The following is an 8,045-nucleotide window of genomic DNA, read 5'->3' as shown; positions in this document are numbered from 1 at the left end:
TGTGCAGAAAAATAATGAGTACATATGCAAAAGAAAGTTCTAAATTTTTTACTCCCATGAAAGAGATGAGAAATAAAGAGGAAGAAAATAAAGGCTATAATTTATGGTTTCTTCACTTGAGCACCAGGTAAAGAACTCAGTTTAGAATTAAGGAGCATTTTGAACCAAAAAAAAAATCTGTCTTTAAATATTATAGAATAATATTTAGCGTGTGAACCATCGGACATGCTGTGTTAAGCCTTCAGTCTCAGGCCCACGGTGGGGAAACACTGCCCTGCTTTGACGGTTTAACTTTTCCTTTTTGTTTTCTCTTTTTCCCCTCCCCCCTCTCTCTCCTTCGTCCTTGCTTCCTCTCTTTTCCCTACACCTCCCTCCTTTCCCTTGAACCAGTCTGGCAGGCAATGTAACAGAGTAAAAAACACGGGACATGATTGCGTGGAATTAAATCCCATCACTGTCACTATGGGACCTTGCAGATGTTACTCAATCTTTCCATACCTCGTATGTTAAACGGGTGCACTGCGAGACCACACCTCATAGCTTTATTGTGATGATGAAGTAACGCATGGAAAGCACTTAGCACAGCGATAGACCCCTACAGCCGTGACTGCTACCGCTACTACTATTAACACCATAAAATAAGACCAATAGAGTCTCTGCTCTCTGGGGAGCTGCACTGATTTTTGATTTCTTCTTCAAAAGTCACACTCCATCCCCCATTCATTCATTCATTCATTCAGGCATTCACTTAAGTATTTATGAAGTGGCTTCTCTGTCCCAAGCATAATTCCAGGACTTGGGGACATCCACACATCTGTACAAATCTATGCCCTCGGGAGCTGCTATCCTGGTGGGAGAAGGAAGCTGGGAAGGAAAAATGTCAAGCACCCCTGCTCCCAAGTTTATACTCCAAATTATGGTTGTCTTTCTCCCAAATGATGGTTGTCTTTCTCCCCTCTCCTGCTCCTGCTCACTTGTATCTAATTTCTTGAAGCTACTTCCTTGATGTAAACTCCCCCACCCCCCATTCTGTTTATTTGTGAATACCTTACATTGTTTCGGAAAGGATTTCAGGGAGCTTCCTTGCTTCTGGGCCTCATTCCTTCCAAATGACCTTGTTTCCACCCCAGGCATGGACTGTGCTGTTCTCCTAGGTGTCCTTAACCTTTTCCCAACTGGATCCATCTAACTCCTTGGTTCTTTCGGAGTCCCTTCCTTTGGTACAGGTGACAAATCCCAATTTAGCATCACTTGTGGTTATAATTGACATGCTGTTTACCCCCTCCTGCAGATCATTAATGAAGATATTAAATGAGACCAGAATGAAACTGGGTCCCCTGACACTTCACTAGACCCCTTCCAGCAACTTGACACTGCCATTTGCTGTTTTGTTACCCTCTGTTTACCTGGCGGCCCGGCCCTTGCCTTCCAAAGTGGCAGAAAGCTTGATATTTCTACTGCTACAGCAAAGGCACTTAAGGGCGGAGGCGGGGATATTAAAACCTGGCAGACTGTAAATACATCCTTTTGGGTTTGAATTAAATGTGGATTATGAATACAGCTTTGTCAGTAAGCACTTGGTTGCTCCCCCTCCTCTCAGAAGCCTTTTTTTCCCAGGGACTTTCTGCAGCTGTTCCATCTTTCCCAGAGCAAAGAAGGGTAGATATTTGCTGCTTGCAAAGATGTTGCTTGGACCGGCTTAAATATCAACTGGAAAGATACTGTGTTTCATGTGAAAGCTGCGGTAGCTGGATGCATCCACAGCCGGAGTCTCGCGCCCCTCCCTGGATCCATGCCCTCACCATGGGACCCTGCAGAGCCCTCCCACCGTGACTCTGGCCCAGCTGTGTGACTTTCTTTGACCGATGGGGTTTCAGCAGACACAATGCAGGCGCATGCTTGACAAAGATCACTTGCATGTCTCTGCTTGCGTTCTTGCAATGGCTACGAAAACATGCCTGGGCAAGCCTGTTGGAAGACAGGACACGTGGAGCGGAGCCAGTGGCCCCAGTTGCGCTATCAGGACAAGTGGATGACCTCAGGTATGTGAATGAGTCCAGTCCGGATCAGCAGAACTGCCTAGCTGACCGCCAGATGCATGAACAATACACATATTGCTTCTGAGGGCTTGTTTGTCACCCAGCGTTAGCCAGGGCAATAGATAGCCGAAAAAATTTGGAGTCACAGGAACTGGAAACTCATCGATCTCCTAATGGTTTTATATACAGTGCGTCCCTGAAACAATTCTTTACAAGAAAAGAGAAGGAAAAGTTTTCTTTTGCATAGAAATTCAGCAGTACACTGGAGTCTGGCTTTGCGCTTTAAGAAGTAAACAGCAGAACACGACCTCTAAGTGTTTTCTGCTCGAAGCTGTCAAAGCATCTGTTGAGCAGCTACTGCATGTGGAGTGTCATGTGAATTCTGACAGGTATAGCAACCTTATGTGAAGGCGGGACTCTGAGAAAAAAGAGCCTTCGTGGAGAACTGCAGAATTTGCAGAACCCTGAAAAATATCCAGTGAAAATGGAAAAGAAGGATGTCCTAAGGAGACCAGGGGTGTACTTACCCCCCTAAACAACGGTTTGCTGCTTCCTTCTCAAACACTAACATCCTGAAACTGCTATCACTTAGCCCACAGCTGAAAAATGCTGCTTTTGATTTGTGGCAACAGTGACAAATGATTTTAGCGGGATGGGCAAAGCTGGGTTATACTGTTGTTTATGCTTCCTGAGTGAAAGCCACACGCTTCTGAGGTGCAGAAGAAGCAGCTTCTAATTGCTCCCTGGGGATTTTCTCCTCCAGCCCCCCTTGAGGCTTCCTCGTCACAGCTGACACCCAACCCTAGGATGTCACTGCAGAAAGGGTGACCCAGGCCAGCAGCATCACCTGGGAGCTTGTTAGAGGTGCAGGACCTCGGGCCCCTCCCAGGTCTACCGAATCGAAATCAACGCTTTCACCAGAACCCAGGGGATCTGTGTGCCTGTTAAAGTCTGAGAAGCATTGTCCTAGGGGACTTAGAGCTCTTCTCAAAGGATAAATAATTGATTTGACCATCAGCCCTCTAGATGGTGGGCTTCCTGACAGCAGGATCCATCATATCTTGTGGATCTTTGTAACCCCAGCACCTAGCACTGGGTCTGGATATAGTAGGAGCTAAAACAACTTGGTTGAACTGAAGTGAGCTGATACCACTAAGCAGCTAGACCCACCAAGCATACTCCACTACCCAAGTGCAGACCTTGTCTCTATGATTCCTGAACCTCCTAGAGTGAGTGCCACCTTCAATGTGTAAATTTGCCCAAACAAAGCAAACTCTGCACAGGTTCTGGGCTGCTCCAGAGTTTTAGGTTTGCACATTGTGATCTAAAGTACAACATCAAGTGCATTTCTATAAGCAAGTTTGGGTCCAGGATCCTGCGTATATTAGAATGGCAACACTGTCGTAACTTAGTGAAAAATCTGCTAGGCCTTCAACAGTAGACACAGAGACCGGCAGTTGGGAAGAGAGGGAGAGAGAGACAGAGGAAGAAAAGGAAACAGGGAGAATGTCAGTGGGGGAGGGGAAGGAAAAAATAAGCCAGGGCTTATGGGACCTAAATGTTACCTTCTTTATTTTCTAGTGGAACTTGGAATTTTTCACCCCCTTCTCACAGTATCATTGACATTAAATATCCAATCTTCTCTGCCCCACATCAACTTGAGTAATATACCACAGCCAAGGTTGGCTGCATCGGCCCTCTTCCTCCTTACTCAATTCGAGTTAAGAATGCTCCCCCCATACATTCCTATTGGGATTTAAAAAATGATTTATTTTTGCTACACAATTCAGACCTATAACCGTACTGGATGCTGGGTGCTTTGTTGACACAGTAGTTAGGATAAAGGGGGAGTTTGGGGGATTGTGGAATGCTGACTTTCTATAAATCACTAATTTTATTGTAGTAAATAGAGGTCACCTCCCGGAACTTCAATAGTCTGTCTTGAAAAATGATATGAAACCATCAAAGTCCATCAGAAGGAAAAACAGGACAAATGGAGTAGAGGGAAAAGAATATTTTCTCAGTTTTAGCCAAGGCCCCAGCAAGAACATGGTTAGTATGATCAGAGCTATTTTAAAGTGGTGGTCCAGAAACTTCCTGTTGTTTCTTTGAGGATGTTGTGTATTTCTTCTGCCCCTGCTGAGAAGTGAAAGGTCAAGAAACCAGCTGGGGAGGCTGAGGCCTTGGGGGTTTGGATCTGCTGTGAGCCTAGGCAGAGATGAAAAATTTGAGAGCAAAACAATGCTCAACTTGGCCTGGACTAATGAAAACAGGTACCATATATGTGAGGAACTGCAACACCAGTACATGGGCCCGAGGGAAGGTAAATGATAAACCTAACTCGGAAGGGTCTGTGCTAAGCTGAGATACTCCAGTTTGAGTGATTCAGCACCTTTCTAACTCCCTTTCTTCTTAACTCTAGAGGCAATAATGAAATACTCAATTTCCCAGCCAAACTTACAGCAGGTGTGGTAAATGCACCTCACTTCTAACCTTTTAAGATGTAAGAGGAAGTGCCCAGGAAATCTTCTTTCCCATATAAAGGGACAAAGCCTTGCTAGGACAGATTTTGTCCTTTGCCCTTTTACCTTCCCCACCCCCTTTTCTTGCCTGAAGAACACATGCTGTGGCTGGATGTGCAGCAGCCGTGTTGAGATCATGAGGACCGAACACCACATGCCAAAGACGGCAGAGCAGCAAGACAGAGGAGCCTCGGTTTCTGATGACATTGCTCAGCTTCAAGGCCAGTCCTGGACTGTGGATTCTCGGACATTTTGCTGCATGAGAAAAATGAACTCCTTCTCTCCCTGATGGTCAGATTTTCTGTTGTACACACAGAGACAGACTGTCCCTTAGGTCTATCCATTGTTGCCATGTAGGAATGCTGGCCCAGTATCACCAGCTCCGATTTTCTAAGAGAAGATGTAAGTCTAGATGTTTTTTACATGAAATAATACCCCAGTTGGCAGTTGAGATTTGATCCCAATAGAGATGATTAATTGATTTTTTTTGTAAACACATTTTCAGTTTATGACCTCTAATTTATAAAATATTCACTCTGAGCCAGGTACTCTTTATGTAGATTACCTCATTTAATCCTTACAACAATGCTGAGAGCAATGGTATTATTACTTCTTTTGTATAAAGGAGGAAGCTGATGCTCAAAGGTTAACTTACCCAAGGCCAAGTAGCTAGTAGGGAGAGAGCCATTAGCAAAGCTCATGCCTGACTTCGGAGCAGGTATTACTAACTACTATTGAGTGAACCCTCTATTATATTACCACAACATCACTGCTTAACCAACCACCCCAAACCCAGTGGCTTGTAACCTGCATTTTTTTCTCATGCTTTCCGGTCAGTGGGTGGAGTGCGGTTTGAGTGAGCTGAGCTGGTCTCAGCGGGTGGCTCTGCTTCAGGCTGTGAGTTCTGTGGGACAAATGTAGGTTGACTCCCCAGGTGACAGGGTGGTGGTCATGCAGAGTATGATTTTCCCTTGGGGGAACACCAGAGTTAAGAACTAAGCCAAATGGGCTGGTGCATTTAAGGCCTCTAGTCACGCCATGACTGGCACTCCACTGGCCAAAAGAAGTTATGAAGCCCAACATCTATGGAGCAGGGACATATCCTTGGCCCACAGTGGGAGGGAGAATGTGTTTTGCTCAACAAAACAATGGCAGCTACACTGCACAGTCTCAGGAAAAGCAGGCCTTCACTGTGGTGAAACAAAGACTCCTTTTTCCCCCATTGCCTGTTTGCAAAGCTGGCAAATGGTCCATGGGCCTGGCAAACGGGGCACAAAGCCTTGTGAACGCATCAAAAAACAGTTCATTTCAGAAACGTCATCTCCCTTTGACGATGTCACGCCCTGCAAATTGTGGTCCAGCTCCAGCTCCAGCTTCTGGAAGGCGACTGGCAGAACGTGGGGAGGAGTCGGCAGAAGGAATCCGAGCTCCTTCTGGGGAAAAAGCTTTCATCTCGGTCCAGTTCTGAGCAATAGGAGCTATGCCTGGGGCCTTCACGGTATCTCTGCCCTGGTTCCTGCCTTGTCCCTTTTCTTTGCCCTTTATCATCAATTGTATTTTCTCTTTTCCCTCTCCAACCCTCTTGAATATTCAAATAACCACCTCTTTTGAAGCAGTCACTCTTCATGATGCTGGAGAAACAGCAAGAACAGGACTAGAATGATCCAATGGAGCCTACTTCTAGCAGGGGTAGACAGATTAAAATAAGATCTCCTTTCAGACAGCCCCTGTGCGTATGCATATATAATGTAATAATACTGTTTAACATTGAGTTGGAAAGCCCTGAAGGGGGCGCTCTCATGCACAGCCACTCTGACCCCAAACAGGAGGACGTAGCACAGCAGGAGGAAGAAGAATTTCTCCAGGCCCAGCAAAACTCCTCCACCATTGTCAACAGCCACCTGAAGATCTTTAGCTGCTTGTCTTCAGGTTTGGGCTCCTGGTTACAACCAGGCAATGAGAAACTGCCAGGCTCAGCCAATGAAAAGCCATTACCATCCTGAATTCTTTGAAAGAGCCCCTGCCCACTTCCTCTTTTTCCCTTATGAAAGCAAGCCCCTCTCCTTTGTTCTTTGTACTAGCCTATGGTTTGCCATATTTCCTTGTCCTGAATTGCAATTCCTCTGCTATCCCGAATAAATCCATTTTGCTGATAAAATAACTGGCTTTGTTTTTATAAAGGTGAACAATACATATACATGTATGTAATATATGTATAAATAGATGTATATATTATATATACATCTATGTATACATTACATATGCATATATTACATTAAATAGTACATGTATTTGATATTATGTAATTATATATCACTTAAACATTGCACGTATACTATCTATATATATGCATATATGTATACATAATGGAATATTACATATACATTCTGAATGTCTGTGTCCCTTCCCCCCAAATTCATATTTTGAAACCCAACCTCCGATATGATAGTATTTGGATGTGGGGTCTTTGGGAAGTGATTAGATCATGAGGGTGGGCCCTCTTGAATGGAATTAGTGTCCTTATATGAAAGGGAGCCCAGAAAGCACAGAGATCTCCCTTGCCCTTTCTGCCATGTGAGGAAACAGCATAAAGACAGCTGTGAACCAGGAGGCATGCTCTCACCAGACACCAAATCTGCTGGTACTTTGATCTTGGACTTTCCAGCCTCCAGACCTGTAAGAAATAAATTTATCTTGTTCATAAACCACCCAGGTAATTTTTTAAACGATTTTATTTATTTACTTTTAGAGAGAGGAAAAGACAGGGAGAGAGAGGGAGAGAAACATCGATGTGGAAGAGAAACATCAATTGGTTGCCTCTTGCAGGCTCCCAACAGGGGACCTGACCCCTAACACAGGCCTGTGCCCAGACTGGGAATTGAACTGGCCACCTTTCAATTTGTGGGACAATGCCCAACCCGCTGAGCCACACCAGTCAAGGCAGACTATGGTAATTTTTGTTATAGCAGTCAAAACAGACTAACACAATATGTATGCATGTACACACACATGTAAGTATGTGTACGCTCATGTATCAATATGCATGCATATGTGTATATATATGAATATGTGTGGGTTTTACATAGATGATACTATTCTGCATCTTGCTTTTTCATTCAATTATATGTCTTGTTGATTGTTTTCTATCCACATAGAGAGATATCTCATTCTTTTATTGGCAACATTGTATTTTATGGTATAGCTATACCATACTGGATGGACATCTACATAATTTTCAATCTTCTGTGTTGATAAATATTGATGAAGTGACTATCAAACATTTGATATAATTTCTTCCAGTGAAACTGCTGGTATATGAGGTCTTTGCATTTCAAGCATGGACAGATATTGCTAAATCATACTCCATAAAGCCTATAGCAACTCACACGTTCTCACCAGCAAGTACAAGAGTCAGAACTCTATGCTGAAAAGGTGGAGTCAAATGTTTCTGTTGCCCTGGCCCATGCTTTGGCTCTTCTGTGCC

Source organism: Furipterus horrens, unplaced genomic scaffold (genome assembly GCF_987537825.1).
Source record: "Furipterus horrens unplaced genomic scaffold, mFurHor1.1.pri manual_scaffold_2, whole genome shotgun sequence".
NCBI lineage: Eukaryota > Metazoa > Chordata > Mammalia > Chiroptera > Furipteridae > Furipterus > Furipterus horrens.
The sequence above is the reverse complement of the archived record's forward strand: the minus strand, read 5'-3'. Positions refer to the sequence as shown.